Raw genomic sequence first — 17,865 nt, forward strand, 5'->3', positions numbered from 1 at the left:
CAGCAAGAAGACTGGGGTGGTGGGGGTGCGAACGCAACGCGGCCCCGCGCCTGCGCGGTGCCGGATGAAGGGGCACCGCGAGTTCACCGACGACAGAATCTAATCAGCTGACAACATGGCTCACGTCAAGCCTCTAATGTGGTTACAGGCGCCGAGCAAAACGTGGAGCTGCGGCCTGCTGTGGCGTGTGAACCGTGTCCTTTCCACAGACGCGTCCCCCCACCCCACTGCATGCAAACATGAAACCCAACATGGTTTGGATTTCGCAGCACTAAACATTGTTCTGTGCACCTCAATTCTGCCACATGCAGCATGCCTTAAAGAGAGTCATGTGCGCATACAGACATGAAAGACTTTATATTTTATAAAATAAACGTTGACCTGTCCATCTATTATCTGATACATGGTCGCAGGGAGCCGGAGCCTAACCCAGCAACACAGGGCATAAGGCTGGAGAGGGAGGGGACACACCCAGGACGTGACGCCAGTCCATTGCAAGGCACCCCAAGCGGGGACTCGAACCCCAGACAAACCGGAGAGCAGGACCTGGTCAAACCCACTGCGCCACTGTGCCACTGTGCCCCCCCCCCTCCCGTGACTGCAGTCCATCACAGTGCAAAAATGCGCGCATGCATACACATATATATATACACACACACACACAAATGCACGTGAAACACATCCTTGCACTATGGGCAGAAACCAGAGCGCCCAGAGGAAACCCACACAAACATGGACAGATCATGCAATCCATGGAGATTGAGCTGGATTCAAACCAACATCCAAAAAATGCTCAGAAGCTGTGAGGCACCAGTGCTACATGCTGAGCCCCCATTTTCCACACCGAACTCTCAGGTACCTGAAATTACTGCAGCTTTTAGGAGGCCGCATGAATCACTTATTTAGAGTACTGACGTTCGTTGACTCGTGAATATTTCTAAATAATTTCTTGAAGAAATAAATACAGAAGTAGACTGGGGTTTATTTTACTTCCAGATGTCTTGTGTGTCTGACCTCACATTATCAACGGATGGAAGAAAGGTGGGACTCTTTGCCTTTGACAATCAATAAGCATGTACAGTATGTCTCGCTCATGCTGTTCCGAAGGGCTCCCTCTAGAGGAAATGCAAAGAACTGGCTGGAATTGGTGCAGAAACGGACTTGGCAGAAGTTCACGGCAGATTCGAACCTGGGACCGGCCAACAGCAGGGCGATCGCTCTCACAACTACTATCCGCAGCTTTCGGTAAGTCTAGCTACACTTTCTTTTAACGTATTAATCAGTTTACAAGTTTAAGTTTCATTAAAATGAACATTTTCCAAAAATTTTATCGATGAGAGTGTGGCCTTTACTGACCCTACTGAGAATCCGGCTTAAGCGGTGTTCACCAGTCCTCCGCAAAGGTTTCGCTTTTGTGCTCTTCGACAGGGCATTATTCTACCCGTTTCCACTTTACTCGTTTTAGGCATTGCTGCTATTGGCCGGCAGGCCTAGGCCTACTTGGACCCGCCACCAAAGCCGTACCACTCGGGAGTTTAAAAGGCAAAGCGCAACATCGGCCGTTTCCATACAGGCGTCTCCCAAACAGAGGCCGCTGTTGATATTCATGAGATCCAGTTTCAGACAGCGACATGTAAAAACACATTTCTTCCTCCCAGCCCACATTCTACACTTTGTACACTAGCCGGTAGGTCTCCTCCAGCACGCGCGCATTCCTCTGAACGAGTTCGTCCCAAAACAGAGCCGACTCGGCCGTCGTGAAGTTACTCACCGTGTTTATCGCGAGTTTCCAGCTTCTTAATTTGACAAATTGTCAGAAAGTTATGGCTGAATTTAGGGTATTAAAAAAGTGCTCATCGGGTTCCTCTCACTGACACCTGTATTGATTAGTTATTAGCAGCCGGACTGATGCATTTTAACTGTACTAATCACCGATCGAGATGTGTGTTGAACTGGGAGGCTTTGTTACTGATTAAAAAATATCCTCCAATGGAAATGAAGATTAGTGAATAAAGGCATGAAAGAAGGGAAAAACATTTTAATCTAAATACCTCCAATATTTTACGGGAGACTTCAAATGCATGAAATTACATTTTGTTCACTGTGATCAAACCGATGAGGCTGCGTGCATCAGAGGAGCTCAAGCGTCCACACGTTCTAATCCCGAGGGCGGGCGGGTGGCGCGCTGCCCGATAAATTCAGTCCAAACTTCCCTAACAAGCTCAATGTGCAGTTCAAGCGAGCTTGGACTTCTTCCAGCATTTCAGCGGGCAACACAGGGTAGGCGCTTATGGCAACAAGTGTGAAGTCGAAGAAAAAGAATCTGCCCTGCAGACTAGAAGATCGTCTACAAGAGCAAAGTAAAACAACAGGTAGCCTGCAGAGTACATGGATGGTATACCAGGCAGCACGCACAACAGCAGCACAGGACACGCAGCAAAAAAAGTAAGGTTGGTCTTTTAACATAGACGTGTTGGACAAGGTACGTTAAAGTAGCCAAAGAACGAAGCTGCTATCGGTGTGCAGGTGACGCTCCCAGAGGGTACGCCACACGTGGAGAGAGACGTCGGGCAGAGAAGCCGAGTCCAAGAAGCAGCTCCTCCTGTAAGTCACTCTGCTGGTCCTACCGGGAGTCGAGAAGCTCCTCAGTCATCGCTCCGGAACCGGTAAGTAACATGCAAATATCCGTAAACCGTCAACGCACACATTCAAATCCCTTGAGCCAAGAACGTTAATTTCACTGATACCAAACGACATAAATGGGAATTTATGAACAAATTGTTTAGTAGACTTTTTTCCCCCTAAATTATAAAAAGTAAGGCTTTACTTTAGTTAAGCTTTTTTTATTTAAGTGATCCAGATTACGTAGCCTGGAAAAAGCAGCACGGAGCCTCCTGGGAATTGAACTAGCAACCTTTACATGCCTTTAACAACTATGGGACTTGGAACTGTGGTAGAGGTAGCAGGAGGTGTAACGGATCAAGACGTCACACTGCAATCAAAAGAGAAAGGGTTCAAATCCCTGTTCTTGATGCAGTTTCCTTGATTAAGGAACTTAACCCTAACTTGATGCAGTAAAATTACCCAGCTCTATAAGTGTAGGTTACTATGCAAACCTGACGTTGTAAGAAAGCATTGGAGAAAAATAAAATGAAATAAAATAAAACAAATGTAAACGTAAATGTATAGCTGGTTCAGCGACTGCCTCGCTTTATCAATACGCAAAAGCACAACATCCACCCATGATGAATCATGGTAAAGTGAGAAATGCCATGGCATAATACGGAAGGATCATGAAGCGGAACATAAGGACCAGAACCGATGTGGAAGTGCAACGAGATGCTTGCTTCCCCAGAACAACACCAACAATAGAGTTTCCTCAGCCCTTTTCTAGGAGAAACCAATTGTCCTTCATGAAAACCCGAGGATTTCAGAAGGCCGGCCGCTGATGATACGATACCGCATTTTTGGTTCCATGATTGCTTTAATTGTGAACACACCTGCATATTCTCCTAATTAACAACTATTCACTGTTTGAAGGGTCATTTTGCATCTAACACGCTTGCTTTGATATCTCAGTCATGCTGTCATGTGAAGCGAATAAAAGTGCTTCCTTTGGGAGCAAACGGAGGGTGGGGCTACTCTGGACGCAGCTGCTGGACACAATGGAGGGATCGGCACCGCTGCCCCCAGCCAGGTGCAGGGGGTCACCGCGAGTACCATCAGCTGCGCTTCAGCTCCCAAACATAGCGCGGCCACTGTCGGGGTCCGCGAGCGGCTCTCCCCGCCCGTCCGTAACCACCACGGCCACACGCGCTCAACCCCCACCCCGAGGATGAGCTTCCCGCTGGTGGCCAGAATGGGTGTGCAGGATCAGTATCACACACTGACCAGGACAGGGGACCCCAGCTGAGCTAGTGCTCACTCAAGCATCCTACACAAAGCACAAAGACCCCTGTGGCCAGGATGAAACGCAGCTTAGCCCAGAGCACGACATAGCATGACATGGACCTCCAAGCTCTGCCTCCCTGTGTTCGTTTCCGCACTTGAAAGGGCTCATATAACGGGCTCCTTAACCGCTAACAACACCTTATGAAAATATATACCCTTTCTCATACAACAGGCTTATTATTCCGAACAATGGCACCTCTGCCTGGTTACATGGCCATTTCACTTCCGCAACAGCTATTTCATTTGCTTGCCTGCAATGTCTTTCAGTTTCCAAAGCCCACCAAAAACATGCTTATATCATAACAAAACCAACGACTGTATCCACTTCCCATCGCACTGGCAAACTCGACCAATCAATCAAAATATTGCAGCAAATATAGAACTAAAACACGCATGGCCCCCTACTTATGAACTTAACTGGGATCAAGAGTTGGTTAGTTACTTGAAAAGCTCGTGAATTATTAATTAGAAGAATTATGCAAATTTTGCAAAGCAATACAGATGACATGTTATTTACCTCGATGCGTAAACGGCAGCCGGTCCATCGGCAAGAGAACGTGATCAGCTGTTAAGCTCAAAGTCGGAAATATTACATGGAGGTGCAGCACGATGGACTGGCACTGCTTCACTGACCGCTCCAAACTGGTAGATGTAGGAGGCAAAAGATCATCTACAACTTGTTCACCTTCTGTTTGTTTCCTTTACACCTTCTCCAAAGTTCTGAAACGCTTCCGGCACCGCTTACTGTTCACGGCTGCTCTTGGTCCGTGCGCTGAGTGATGCTTTGGCGCATGATTTGAATTGATATGAAAATTTCATTTTCATGAAAAAATACTCCTAAAATACTAAATGCTCCTCAAAGAAAGTTTATTTCAGCAAAAATTTTATACGTCTGACAACTGTGACAGATTCAGTACAATCTGTTTATTTGATTCCTTTGACTCCACAGCAACATACATCGTTGAGCTACGTACAACGATCTACCCATTTATACGTGTGAGTAATTTTAACTGCATCCATCGAGGGTAATACCTTGTTTTAGGGTACTACAGCAGGAGGTATTAGGAACACTACACAGTGCATCACAGAGGCACTCCAGGTTGTGTACCCAAGTCTTTGTCGTAGGTCCAGTTGAAGGTGCAGTGATGAGAAGTCGTAGGCTGCAGACAAGCGCATCAATTTGATCATAACACTGATGGAAAGACTACCTGTAGCGATCTCGCTGGCCCACCCCAGCGCAAACCACCACACAGCCGCACAAATGAAAATTATACTTGCAAAATCTACACTGAGAGGGATCAGCGTGATGCCCTGCTGGAGCTGATGGATGGCAACTTCCTCCAGGACGTCACATGCCCAGACCTCCAGCGTTAACCCAAAGGGAAACATCTGCTCTACAAAATGTTAGAGAAACTGGTCAATGTCAAGTCAATTTACTTATTTTTTATTTATTTTTAAAGCAAGTAGCCATCACGTAAATGTGTTTGCAGGTATCTATCCCTTTCATTCCTGAGGGTGTAGAAGACACTGAAGACATGTTGTATTGAGTGCTTATGGGGAACCCTAAACAGTCAATGGAAGGACTCCGAGGCACAGCACCCGTTCCACACTCCACCTTTAAAGTATTTGTTTAATACGCTACTATTATTTCTACTATTCACTTAACTGATGCCTTGTTTACAGCGATTCACCCATTTCTGCCCCTGTGCAATTTCTAGTGCATCAAACTAGGTTTATTGCCCTGTACCAAGGGTAATGCAGAGGAAATGGGGATTCGAACCTGAGACCTCTGCGAGGCAATGGCTTCAACTATGACACTATACGCTACCCCAATATGTGGCAATACTTAAACACAGACAATAGAGAGGTAGAGGGATGTGAAATCCTCCAATTGCTCCATTAACACTGTCCAAACCCTCCACTTAAAAATCAGTCCCATGCCCTGCTCCTTCTCAGTGGATATTAATCTAGTCCCCTGTGTGTATAGAGAATGCTGTCTTTGACATTTCCTTAAATACAGGCAAAGCCCTATGTTTGGGAATAAATCTGTCTCTGCTGCCTCGCTGCTGATTAATGGCGTGTTTAAAACCTTTCCAATTAATGTTTAATATCACACACTCAGAATTTATGATTCCACCAAAGTTTTCACAGAGATGCCCAAGCCGTCCAACTCGAGAATTTTACTACCTGTTCTGGCAGGCCGAGGATTGAATTTTCAAAGAAAAATAAATGGTCCAAAGAAAGAAAAATGGGTGGGGGGGGGGGGGGGGGGGGGGACAAGAAAGGCAGAAAGTGAACAACACTTGAGTGTGGCTCTGTGCAGATTTTCCATGGAAACCCCTCCCTCAAACAGACACAGAAGGGTCTTTTGTCCAAGACCTGGTAGCAGGTTGAAGCCCTCAATATTCAGAACCAGTAAACCATCAGGCTTTTACACCTCTTCTATCCCACAATGCAACACCGCAGGAAAGCTGTGAAAAGAATTATTCACAGACAGCAACTTCTAAACAGAGGGCTAGAGGAATATTGTGAAGCAGACAGAGCTGCCAATAAAAATGACAAAAATTCATGGAAAATTACATTTGCACATCTTCTTTATTCTAATCGATTAAGAAAACATTCATGATAATTATACACGAAGTACAGGTGTATGTACAGTGTGATTCTGTGTGATCCCACTCACTCAGTTGCAAGCAAACTCAAGAAACAGGATTTGGGAGATACACCCTTTTGTGACCATGAGGTATCAAATTCTGAAGATCCACCAACCATTAGAAAAAACTGCTTATCCTAAAGCAAAATCACAGCGGCCCAGAACCTATCCCGGAAGCACAGGAGGCATGGGACACCCATCTATCGCTTCCGAAGATCACTCATCTATTTTCAAACGGATTTAATGAGAAGCAGCGGGACGCAACGAAGTCGGGCCGTTTATCAGCAGTGAAGGACGAGTACACAAACCCATCCCTTGTTCTCTGCAGAGCAACAGTCGCTCAGCTGTAAACACCCACTTCCTAAGCTTGGAGCAGGAGACTCACTCACCTGCGTGTCACTCCTTCGTCGACTCTTTCAGAACCTCAAATCCCTTCCGAGCTCAGCTTCCCGATTTGCCAAGCAATCCTGTCGGGAGAGAAAGAAAACTGACATTTATCCGCTGTTAATTTGCACCCAAAAAAGAGCAACATCTAAAAACAAAAACAAAAAAAAAAAGTGGATGGAACTCCCCTCGGTTTTGTAATGAAAATCCATCGCAGTTCATTTTACAGACTGTAAAAGTCTGTAAAACGTGACACACAGAAACACAAACTCGCCTCGTACGGCATAAAAGTCTGTTTAACTTGCTGCCAAGAAACAAGGCAAATGTGCCATGAAAGGGTGTGAACACTGTCGCCAGCCTTCTCCAGAGCTCCCATTAATTACGAAGTTTCATTAAAACTGAATTACAGCACAAGCAATGTCTGTATTCTCAAACCTCTAGCTTTACCACTTGGACGGCGGCAGCCTTCTGTGGGCAGAAGTGAAGGGCTCGCGGAAGAACAGAAACATATGCTGTGGTCCTGGAGGAAAGTGTTAGTGTAGGAGGACAAGCCAGGGTGGGAAACCAGTATTGGTGCAGAAGCTGCTGCAAGGTTGGAGGAAAGTCCATCAGTATCCTTTGACTAATCCAGGGCTCTGGTGGTCTGGAGCCTATCCTGGGTGTTAGGCAGAGTAGCCTACACTCTGAACAGGACACTAATCCATCATGTGGCAGTCACACACACACACATTCAGTGACAGATACACACATCAGGGCCTTGTCAATTCATCCGAAATGTGGCTTTGGCGTGTGGGAAGAAGTTAGAGCAGCCAGAAGATATCTGTGCCAAATGTACTGGTTTGTGTGACAAGAGGACACTGATTCAGGGATTCTGGATTCAATCGTTTTTATTACGACTGTCAAGAGGAGGGACAAAAGGATAGTGCTGGACGCTCTCTCTTTTGCTCAAGTCCTTTCTCACTGTCAAGGAGGGGCTTAAAGAAGGGAGTCATGATAAGTGAGTCTTCGTTAACAGCAACTAGGTTAGGTTGGGCAGCATGGTGGCACAGCGAGTAGCGCTGCTATCTCACAGCACCTGGGTGGTGCTGGAGGATGTGGGTTTGATCCCCACTCAGTCTGTGTGGAGTTTGCATGTTCTCCCTGTGTCTGTGTGCATTTCCTCCTGGTGCTCTGCTTTCCTCCCACAGTCCAAAGACATGCTGCTCAGGTTCACCCATGGTGTGTGAGTGACAAAGAGAGTGTAAGTGTTCCACTGATGCATGGATGAGGGACCCAGTGTAAGTAGTGTATCTATCAGTGTAAGTCACCACGGTGAATAAGGTGTGTGGGCTCATAACACTACATAGAGTTTATTGGAAGGTGCTTTGGAGAAAAGTGTCTGGTAAGTGAATAAATGTAAATGTAGGTTGGGATGGTTACCAGCATGACACACAGGCGCAGTCCTTTGGTGTGTGTGTGTAGTGATGATCCATACGTTCCTGCTGGGTTGTGTATGCTATGTACTGATGTGGAGGGGTCCTGTCTTCCTGCACGCACCTGGGGAAAACATGCAAACTCCATACAGACCGAGCTGGATTCAAACCTATGTCTTGTGCCACCTGGTTGGAGGAAACTGTTTGACTGTAAGGTAGAGCATTGATTAGAGCAACTGCCAGATGATCGGTGACACATGATGTCAAAGCCTCTGCTTCTGAGATGCATCTTCTTATAGCGTATCAAACAGGGAGAAACACAAGCACAACTCACATAAAGGACAAAGGCCACCAGTAAACACAACAAGTCTTCCATCATCTGTGGACCCACTCAATTATGTTCTGTCAACGTCAAACCTCAAAGGAAATGAAATAAACAGCCACACTATGATATAACATACTGTCTCGCTATACTCCTTTTCATAATGCTGAGCGGCATCCAGGCTCTCAGGGGACGAGTTCATGGTGGAGGGGCCTGCTGTTCTTCACCCCTGTCCCGTCTGCACTCGGAGCAGCACAGCATGCGGAACGCGGACCGTCTAAACACAGGGCTGTCGGGGGATCGGCCTTCATTACACTTCACTCGTGAGCTGACGCACATTCTGCACGAGCATCGACTTCACACCCACCCCCCCATTTCAGCACTCTCATATCCAGGCACAAACACTGGTTAGATGGGACTCTTTTGAGGTTCGCCAGTGAAGCAGCTGGCCGTTAATAGAGCTAACTTAATTTTTAGCTTAACTATTAAAACATGCGAGAGCAAGAAATGAGACCAAGGAAGGGTTGGGTTAAGTGGAAAATCCCATCAGTCTAGCAACGCAGACTGGAAGATTTAGGAAAATCATAAATAGCCTCAATACTGGCGACAGAAGCTTGTTTTATGCATATGCACACACAGATCATTTTTGTGCCAAGGTGGGAGGGGGAGGGGGCACAGGCATGGTGGCGCAGTGGGTTGGACCGGGTCCTGCTCTCCAGTGGGTCTGGGGTTCGAGTCCCGCTTAGGGTGCCTTGTGATGGACTGGTGTCCCGTCCTGGGTGTGTCCCCTCCCCCTCCAGCCTTACGCCCTGTATTGCTGGGTTAGGCTCCGGTTCCCTGTGACCCTGTATGGGACAAGCGGTTCAGAAAGTGTGTGTGTGTGTGTTGGAGGGGGACTGGGCTTATGGGATAATGTAAAATGTCTCTCTTGAAAGGCCTGGAGGTTTGAAAGTATAATGTCAGAAAATGAAAGAGTCAGATGGCACAGTATAACGGGGGGGATGTTAGAGGAAGCACTCTCTTTCCAACTGCCCTTTGCTTATATCCACAGTGTGTCCGTGAAACTGCCCATAACTCGCATCTGCAACAAGTGCCACTGGGAGTCCTCCAGAATTCTGAGAGCAGCTTCTGTTCCACGAAGCCCAGTGTGAAACACCTGCAAGTGCTGGGTCACGGGGTCACGTGATGCCATGCAAAAGAGGGACAGCTAGTAACGTAGTGGTTAGAGCTACTGCTTTTGGACCCAAAGGTCGCAGGTTCGATACCCACCTCCGGCTATAGTACCCTTGAGCAAGGCACTTACCCTAAAATTGCTCCAGTAAAAAAAAAAAAAAAAAAAAAAAAAAAAAAAAAAAAAATATATATAAATGGGCAAATGACTGTAAGCATGTAATAAGTGTGACCTTAACATTGTAAGTCACTTTGGAGAAAAGCATCAGCTAAATGAGTAAATGTGAAAGGGTGCGTGACCGCACGCACGTCTGCTTCCATACCGTGCCAGTCGCGTTTTGCTATGGCGATGCACAGTCACAGCATGACACTGATGATGAGCTAATAATACATGCAAAGCAGAAACAGACCGCCATTCAGTCTTCAGTGCATGACCAATAATCTCAGTTTAGGATGTGAACCAACATCAACAAGAGCGCAAGACTGTGAAAGCCATGCAGTGTAAGAGAGGAGCAGCATAAGGGATGTCCTGTATTATGGCAAAGAGCAGAAAAATCACTTTCCTGGCCTGTCAAGAAGGACATTTATTAGAAGACCTTAAAAACTAAACCCATGTGCCCAGGATAGGTTCTGGATCACAGCGACTCTGCACTGGGCGAGCAGTTTTTGATAGTGGATGGATGGATGGATGGATGGAGTACATTACACAGATAAGTAATGGTTTGCTTATACCTAGTCACTGAAATGATCAGTCTTACTGCACAACACACACACACACACACACACACACACACACACACACACACACACACACACACGTACCTGTTACTGTCAATGTCCTGATTGTGATGGAAGTAAAAGCATGCAGATAGTATGCAAATTGGAGAAGCATGTTATCTACTAGTATTATCTTTACATTTTAATAGAGTAACTACACACAGACAAGAGTTTCCGAATTCAGAAAGCCGAAGGAGTCCTTTATCAGAATTTCCGTGTCCCTTGCTGGGAAAAGTCAGACCACACACAGCAGGCCAGAAGCCTGGATTTGTTGACTTGGCCTCTGCATGCAGCCCCGTGATGTAGGCTGGACGCTGCTGGACCACATGGCCCCGTGACAGAAGGGAAGCCTGTTCTTATAGGTAACTCTGCTGAAACAAAAGCCCAATTGGGCACAGAAATCCTTACAAGCATTTAAAAAAAAAAAAAGGGGGCGACCATAACAAGCCAATTAAACGTGAGCCAGCACGTATGCGCGCTTCTATATTTTGGCGAGTGGCACATTTACAAGACCTGGCCAGCATCGCGGAAACAATCACATTGGTTTTCCACGTGTACGTCACAGCACCTCGTGTACTTTCGATACTTTCAAACGGCTCTTTCGTCTTTTTTGTTGCGCTGGAGAAAACGGCTTTGAAATGCGCAACCCCACGCTGAGTTATAAAGTTTACTTTTCGACGTCTGTTTACAGTTCAAATAATTAATAACTTTCCAGGTGAAAGGTAGTGGTGTGCGTGTTGGAGTCTGAATTTTTATTTACTTTACATGGGCATAGTACGAAAGTAGGCCACAAACGTGTGTGTGTGTGTGTGTGTGGCGGGGGGGAAAGTTTTATCGAAATCAAGAGAGACATAAGTAGCAGGTAACAAACAAAAAAGTACCAGAACACACTGGCCTACAACTTATTTTTGCATTTATATCTATCGGACTACTTTTGTTGTTTGGAACATTACAGTTTTAAGAAAGAAAATCTTCATTATAAGCACTGTAACACAGCCAGCCCGAAATACATGGATTAAAAACCGTTAAGTTGTCGGGCGATTCAAAGAGCGGCGGGGCTGAAAGTTATCGGGCCTACCTCCTCCTGCGTCAGACGAGACAAAAAGCACAAATACGAAACACGAGACCTCACGACCAGGTCGGTGCAAAATATAACATAAATAAATGAATGAACCCACCCAACACAAGTCACAAGTTGAGTCTGAGTAACTCAATCTTCCAATCTGGAGATCGTGGCCCGGACGAGAGCTCGGGAGCACAAGGCCACGCACCCGTGAACGAGTTAGAGAAACTCTGTTTGGACTCATCTTATCTGATGAGCTCCGTCTGCAGGGAAAACGCAGCGAGCGCCAGCAGTCGGCGGGACAGCAGTCGGCGGGACAGCATGCGCCTCTCCACCCTGCCTACCCTAGGGCGGAGCACGGCAAAGCATCGCACCGAATTGAAGATCTCGGCCCGCTCTCTCCACACCGCATTAGCTTCTGCGTTCCCTTGGACCAAACGGCCGATTTACAGCTGTGATCCTCCGTTGAGCCGCAGAAAACAGATGTCAGGGCTCTCTCTCGGCAGAGCTGCGGCGCGATAAATGCCTGCAGATGGCTTTCGGTGAGCTTCGCCTTGCGCCAAATTACAGCGCTGACCTGCTTTTTTCCCCCTCTGGGGATCCAAGCCTTCCCTCTCAACTCTTTAAAAAAAAAAAAAAGAACCACATACAAAAAGAAGGAAGTTCCCTTTGTACCCCAGAAGGGAGCAGAATGGGGGATGGGGTGGGTAGGTGGGGGGGGGGGGGTGTCTTAAGTGTCCTTTGAGTCGATCAAATAGCCGGTAACTCGGTTCACCTTTAAGGCGCAGAATCTCACAATGAATAAAAACAGCAAAGCCAAACATGGAAACAATGTAAGCACAAAGTACTTTTATTCAAATGAATATTTAACAAAGGCATTTATAGCTCGATGTAACACATTCATAATGCATCATAAGCGTGGACGTAAGGAGCACTTAAGAGCCTGCCCACACCGAGGGGGGGAAAAAATTGTGCCACAGTCATCGATAAAGAAAGTGCAAAGCTGAGACTCTATATGGTATCCCTTGGCATGTTACCGCAGTTTTCAGATTCAATCTTCATCCATCCTACACCAGCTTCTAATTTGCCATCTCAGCAGACGCTTCAAACAGTTCAGAGACTTCAGACAAGACCGCGTCACATCATCGAAGTGATGAAGGCTCTCTAGCTATAAATCAGAGTGGGATTAGCCAATTGCTTTACCAAAAAGATTCTCAAAGGCCCAGAAATTTCCACCTTTGTCCCAGTGTGACATCTAGTCACCCAGCACTGAGTCACAGCCACCAAAACTCTCTGCTAGTCAGAGTCACAACCACCTGGATTCTCTGGTACTCAAAATTACGGCCATTCGGATTCCGCAGTACTCAAAGTCATAACCCCCCAGGTTCCGCAGTACTTAAAGTTACAGCTACTCGGATTCCCCGGTACTCAAAGTTAGGTCTACTCTGACCCGCTGGTACTCAGTCACAATCATCTGGATGCTCACCACTCAAGAGTTACAGAAACCAGGGAATAAAACCGACTGACTCTGCTGTGGTTTGTGACATTGCCATGCATTCCCAGTCATTCCCATGGAAGTCCTGCATTATTAATGTATGGTTTTACAGATTACTCTAATGAAATGTTACCAGGCAGCATCTTATCCACGCTGTTCAGATTAAAGCAGGCCTTCTTTCCTGCGCATCCGGCTAAACGGTGCTCCTTGCGGGTAGAGTACTGACCAGGATATTGTGGGTCCCCTTAGGTGACCGTTCCACTGCCACGCATTCCATTTAGCCCAATTCAGTGGCCTCACTTCTGGTCAGACTTTGCTGGAACTTTTGTAAGGACTTGGCCAGGTAAAATCTGAGCTCCTCAGATGAAGACTGGCAGATTCATTTACATTTACAGGCACTTCAGACTCGTATTTTAACCACAAATTTCAATCTGCTTTACATACTCCTCCCCCCTGGGCGATAAGAGGGACTGAAGAGCAGGTGCGGTTGGCGTGATTGCTGCCATGATCATATGTTGTGACACTCTGATTGTATTATTCTGCATCCAGCCCTTTCATAAGTACAGGAAAATGACATAAGAAATATTAGGTGGCAGTTACTCAGTCTGTCCACCAGCTACCAACATCATGTAATTTGGGGGCAGTGATTAGATCTGATCCCCTGAAACCAAATGACCTAGGTTCAAATCCCACGCTTTACTGCAATACCCTCAGTCAAGGTAGCTACCCCGAATTTCTATGCAATTGGGTAAATTATTGTAAGTAGTTTAGTATGATGCATCTTAGACAAACGTGTTAAATGCTAAATGGTGGTTAATAAGTGGCTCATAATAAGGGCAAAATTAATAATTTTCGGCCTGACGCAATGTCGGCCACGGCTGCCTGTGGGAAGATGCAGAAGCCATTCAGAAAGCGAGACAAGATTTCCCAGGGCACTGTAGCTCAGGTCAGAGAATCTCCTGGAGTTGAAACACAACGAAGGGAGTGTCACTGGTAACAATCACTGGAAAAGGAATTGCTTTGAAGAGGGAACCAAAGCAGACCCCACAGAGAGGTCAGTCTGGTGCTAGCGTGTCCCAACAACAGCGCACAAACTCATAAACAGCCACAAGCCTCTGTCTCCACTCCGATTCACAGCCCAGCCAAACCACAGACCCCGTGTTTGCGCCCTCCCAAATGGGGCCCTGCCGCCAGCTCGGCGGGAGCCATTCCAGGAAAGGCCGCAGAACGGACAGGCTGAGAGCCTACCTTCCGCCAAGCCCATAAGCGCTAACCCCGGGTGTCACCTTGGACCGGAGTGGGAACAACTGAAAACATAACGAAAGCGGGAGCACGTGCACTCAGACACGTCCGCATGTCAAAAAAAAACACACACGCAGCTGGCAAACGGTTACTCACCGACACCGCACTGGACATCAGGTCTCGGGACCAAAAGGTTGTAGGTTCAGATCCCAAGAAAAACATGACTGCCACTGAATATTTTTTACTCTGCCACAGTAAAATATTCAGCTGAATAAATGAGCAAAACTTGTTATGTAGGTCACTTTGGGGTGGGGGGAGTGGAATCTGCAAAGCAAATAAATAAAAATACAGTGAACCCGAACATCAAAAGCTTCGCCTGCATCAAGATTACACCCTGAAACCATGTCTTTCGCTGTGTGGGTTTTCTGACACTAATCTTGACTGCAGGTAAGGGAGGCAAGCGTCTAGAAGGAGCGAGGCTCCAAACCCACGGCTCTATCGCCCCTGCACCCTATAATCATACAATCCCTGAAGCTGCGAGACACTACAGGGAGCGGAAATTATCTAACCACCAGTTGCACACCAGCTTCTGCAAACCCAAACCATTTCCCTTCCCTTTGCCATAGGCTTTCCCCTCTTCAGCTAGAAAATCGTTTCTCCGTCTTCTGCCAGAAGTTACACTGATATCCCGCTGCTACTTCTTTTCATTGATTACTGAATTAAAATATATTCCCTGTGGGCGAGGACTGACGAAATGTTTTTTTTTGCCGCATTTCTCCATTTTTTTAAACCGGTGCTGGCAACAGATCGGAAACCGGTCGGCAAGAGGTAAAATTTTTAACAAAGCAGCCTTCAGCGCTGTTGCAATGTATCAACCAAGCAAACTATGCATATGATAATAAAAGTTACATGAATGTATGAATGTGCCGCAGGGAAGTGAACTAAAGTGACGTGACAAAGTGTACGATCCTCTGCTCCAGGATTTTAAGTATGAGGTCATGAGTAACCCTCAAATGGTGCATTCCAACAGTTTAACTAGATATATCCCAACTCCTGTAATAAACAACATGACAAATCTGGACTTTACATTTACTTATTTAGCAGATGCTTTTCTCCAAAGCATCTTCCAATGAACTCTCTGTAGTGTTATGAGCCCACACACCTCATTCACCAAGGTGACTTACACTGCTAGATACACTACTTACAGTGGGTCACTCAGTGGAACACACTCTCTGTCACTCACACACACACTTTATTTACTCACTCAAAAGTAAGTCGACAAGCAGCATTCTGGATGTGCAAAAATACACCATCACTACGTCCATATCGCCGAGAAAGGTCATTAGAGCCAAGAGCTTCCGATCTACTGCCCGCTGTGAACCGAGCCCCACAAAGTGTTTCTACGCAGAAGCAGAAAGTGTGACAGTTTGGCCCGGAGCGTTCAGCTTCGCGTTCACACCGCAGGCCAGCGGCCAACACCCATCTGCATCGATCTCGGAGAAGCATATAAATCCATTTCCAAACAACAAGGAGGAGCACATCACACCTTCGAGCGAAAGACCATGGTTTACAAACGGAGAGCATTTGAGAGGGTTCTCGCTCTACCCGGGGTGGACGTCCCAGCCGATTCATCCTAGGATCAGACTCTATGGTGCGCATCAAAAACTGCCAACAGCACCAGAGCTACATTTAAGGCTTCTGTCGACATGACACAAGTCAGAGTTCCTGACACTGAAATTTAACGAAACACTGAACAAGTATGGTGTTCATGGAAAGGAAGCCAGGAGAAAAGACCTTCTCTCCAAAAAGAACATGGCAGCAGAGGTCAGCTTTGTAGTGTTACACCTGATGAACCTCAAGACTCCTGGATCACTATCCTCTGGGTGGAATCAAACTAGAGTTGTTTTGCTCTAAGGTACAACACCATGTTCGGTGGAAACCGCACACCTCATATCATTGTACAAGCCTCATCCCAACACTCAAGCACTGTAGTACAGGTACAGGACCTGGACTCCTCAAGGTCACTGAGTCCACCAGGAACTCCTCTATATTTCAGTGGATTCTAGTGGAAAATGTGAGACCATCTGACAGCCAAATCGCAGCCAAAAGGAGATCATGGAAAAGTACAAAGTTCCTGAGCACATCAGTAAATCTATGATCGTAAGGCTGAAAAGGAATCAAGGTTTTGGAATAACCTTGACCTCAAAATCCAGACCTCGACCCTCCTGAGATGTTGTGCTGGGACGTTCAGAAAGCTCTGTATAAACAAATTCCAAACACCAATGGGCCCAAGCAATTTAATAGGGAGGAGTTGCCAGAAATCATCCAATGTGATGTGCAAGTCTGATAACTCCTAGAGGAAATAATTACTTCACGTTATGACTGCTAAAGGGGTTCCTACAAACTACTGAATTGTGGGGAGCACTTTTTTAACACAGGTTTAATGCATGTTGACTTATTTTCAGCAGAAAAAACACAGAAAAAGCAAAATCGGTGGCTGGTCACATGAGATTCGATGTATCTACAGTCAGGCCTTGGTGAGGACTGAATGAGGGTTAGTTGTTTTGATTCAAATGGGTAGAACTACAGAATTGAAAGCCTTCTTCACTTCACCACTAATACTCGGATTCTGCAATTCCCCTTCATTAGAAGGACAAATGCCATTCCAAAATATTTATTTTCAAATGAAACACTGACCTGAAATACCAGCTAAGAACGGATGCCCTTTGTTTAGGTCATTTTGAACCAACTGCATTGGGTTGCTTCAAGTACAACGATGACCAAAAACTGCAACACGAGAGTACAGTCTCAAGACTACCAAGTCACAGCGAAGAATTTCGTCTGTTTCCGCTACGTCAGGAACATCAATTAGACGACCTGACAGACAAGCCCCTTCTGGGGAGGAACACTCACACACTCGCAGATGTGTAAGCACTTGACCTTCATGTGAGGGGTCAGCTTGAACTTTGATCTTCAAGGATTCCACAAATTTTGTTGCGTGCGTACGGATTTTGCTCAACGGAAACACTCCCAGGAGGATGAGAAAGCGAGAAGGGGCTGCTGGTGCAGAGTTTCGTCCCGGAAGGTACACCCACCCCCAGGGATGGGGGTCTGGGAAGAGGTGTCATGCGATCGTGTGTCGTGTGACGGAGTAGGCCACCAAGGACAGCAAGAGAGGCGCAGGGAGGACACAGGCCTTCGCGACGGGCCCGTCCACACGGGCTCTCGCTCCACAGGTGTCGAGTACAGACTCGACCCAGATGAAAGACAGCTCCCGGGCTCCTCTGGCTCATGTTACTCCCGTTTATTTAGGAAGGCCACTCTGGCCGAATGAGGATTAAAAATCAAACCACGGTCTCGTTGGCTGGCGAGCTGCCTCCACCATCTCGTTTCCGC

General features: G+C 46.6%; 1 protein-coding gene across 2 annotated transcripts in view; it reads right to left on the minus strand.

Moving 5' to 3' along the window:
* bmpr1ba (bone morphogenetic protein receptor, type IBa) overlaps positions 1-17,865 on the minus strand; it is a 99,672-nt gene that overhangs the window by 37,154 nt on the left and 44,653 nt on the right. For both annotated transcript variants that reach the window (XM_018758357.2, XM_018758358.2), the window contains one exon: positions 6,994-7,071. The gene's annotated coding sequence lies outside the window, so the exon portion shown is untranslated. The remainder of the gene's footprint in view (positions 1-6,993; positions 7,072-17,865) is intronic.

Source organism: Scleropages formosus, chromosome 17 (genome assembly GCF_900964775.1).
Source record: "Scleropages formosus chromosome 17, fSclFor1.1, whole genome shotgun sequence".
Classification (NCBI taxonomy): Eukaryota; Metazoa; Chordata; class Actinopteri; order Osteoglossiformes; family Osteoglossidae; genus Scleropages; species Scleropages formosus.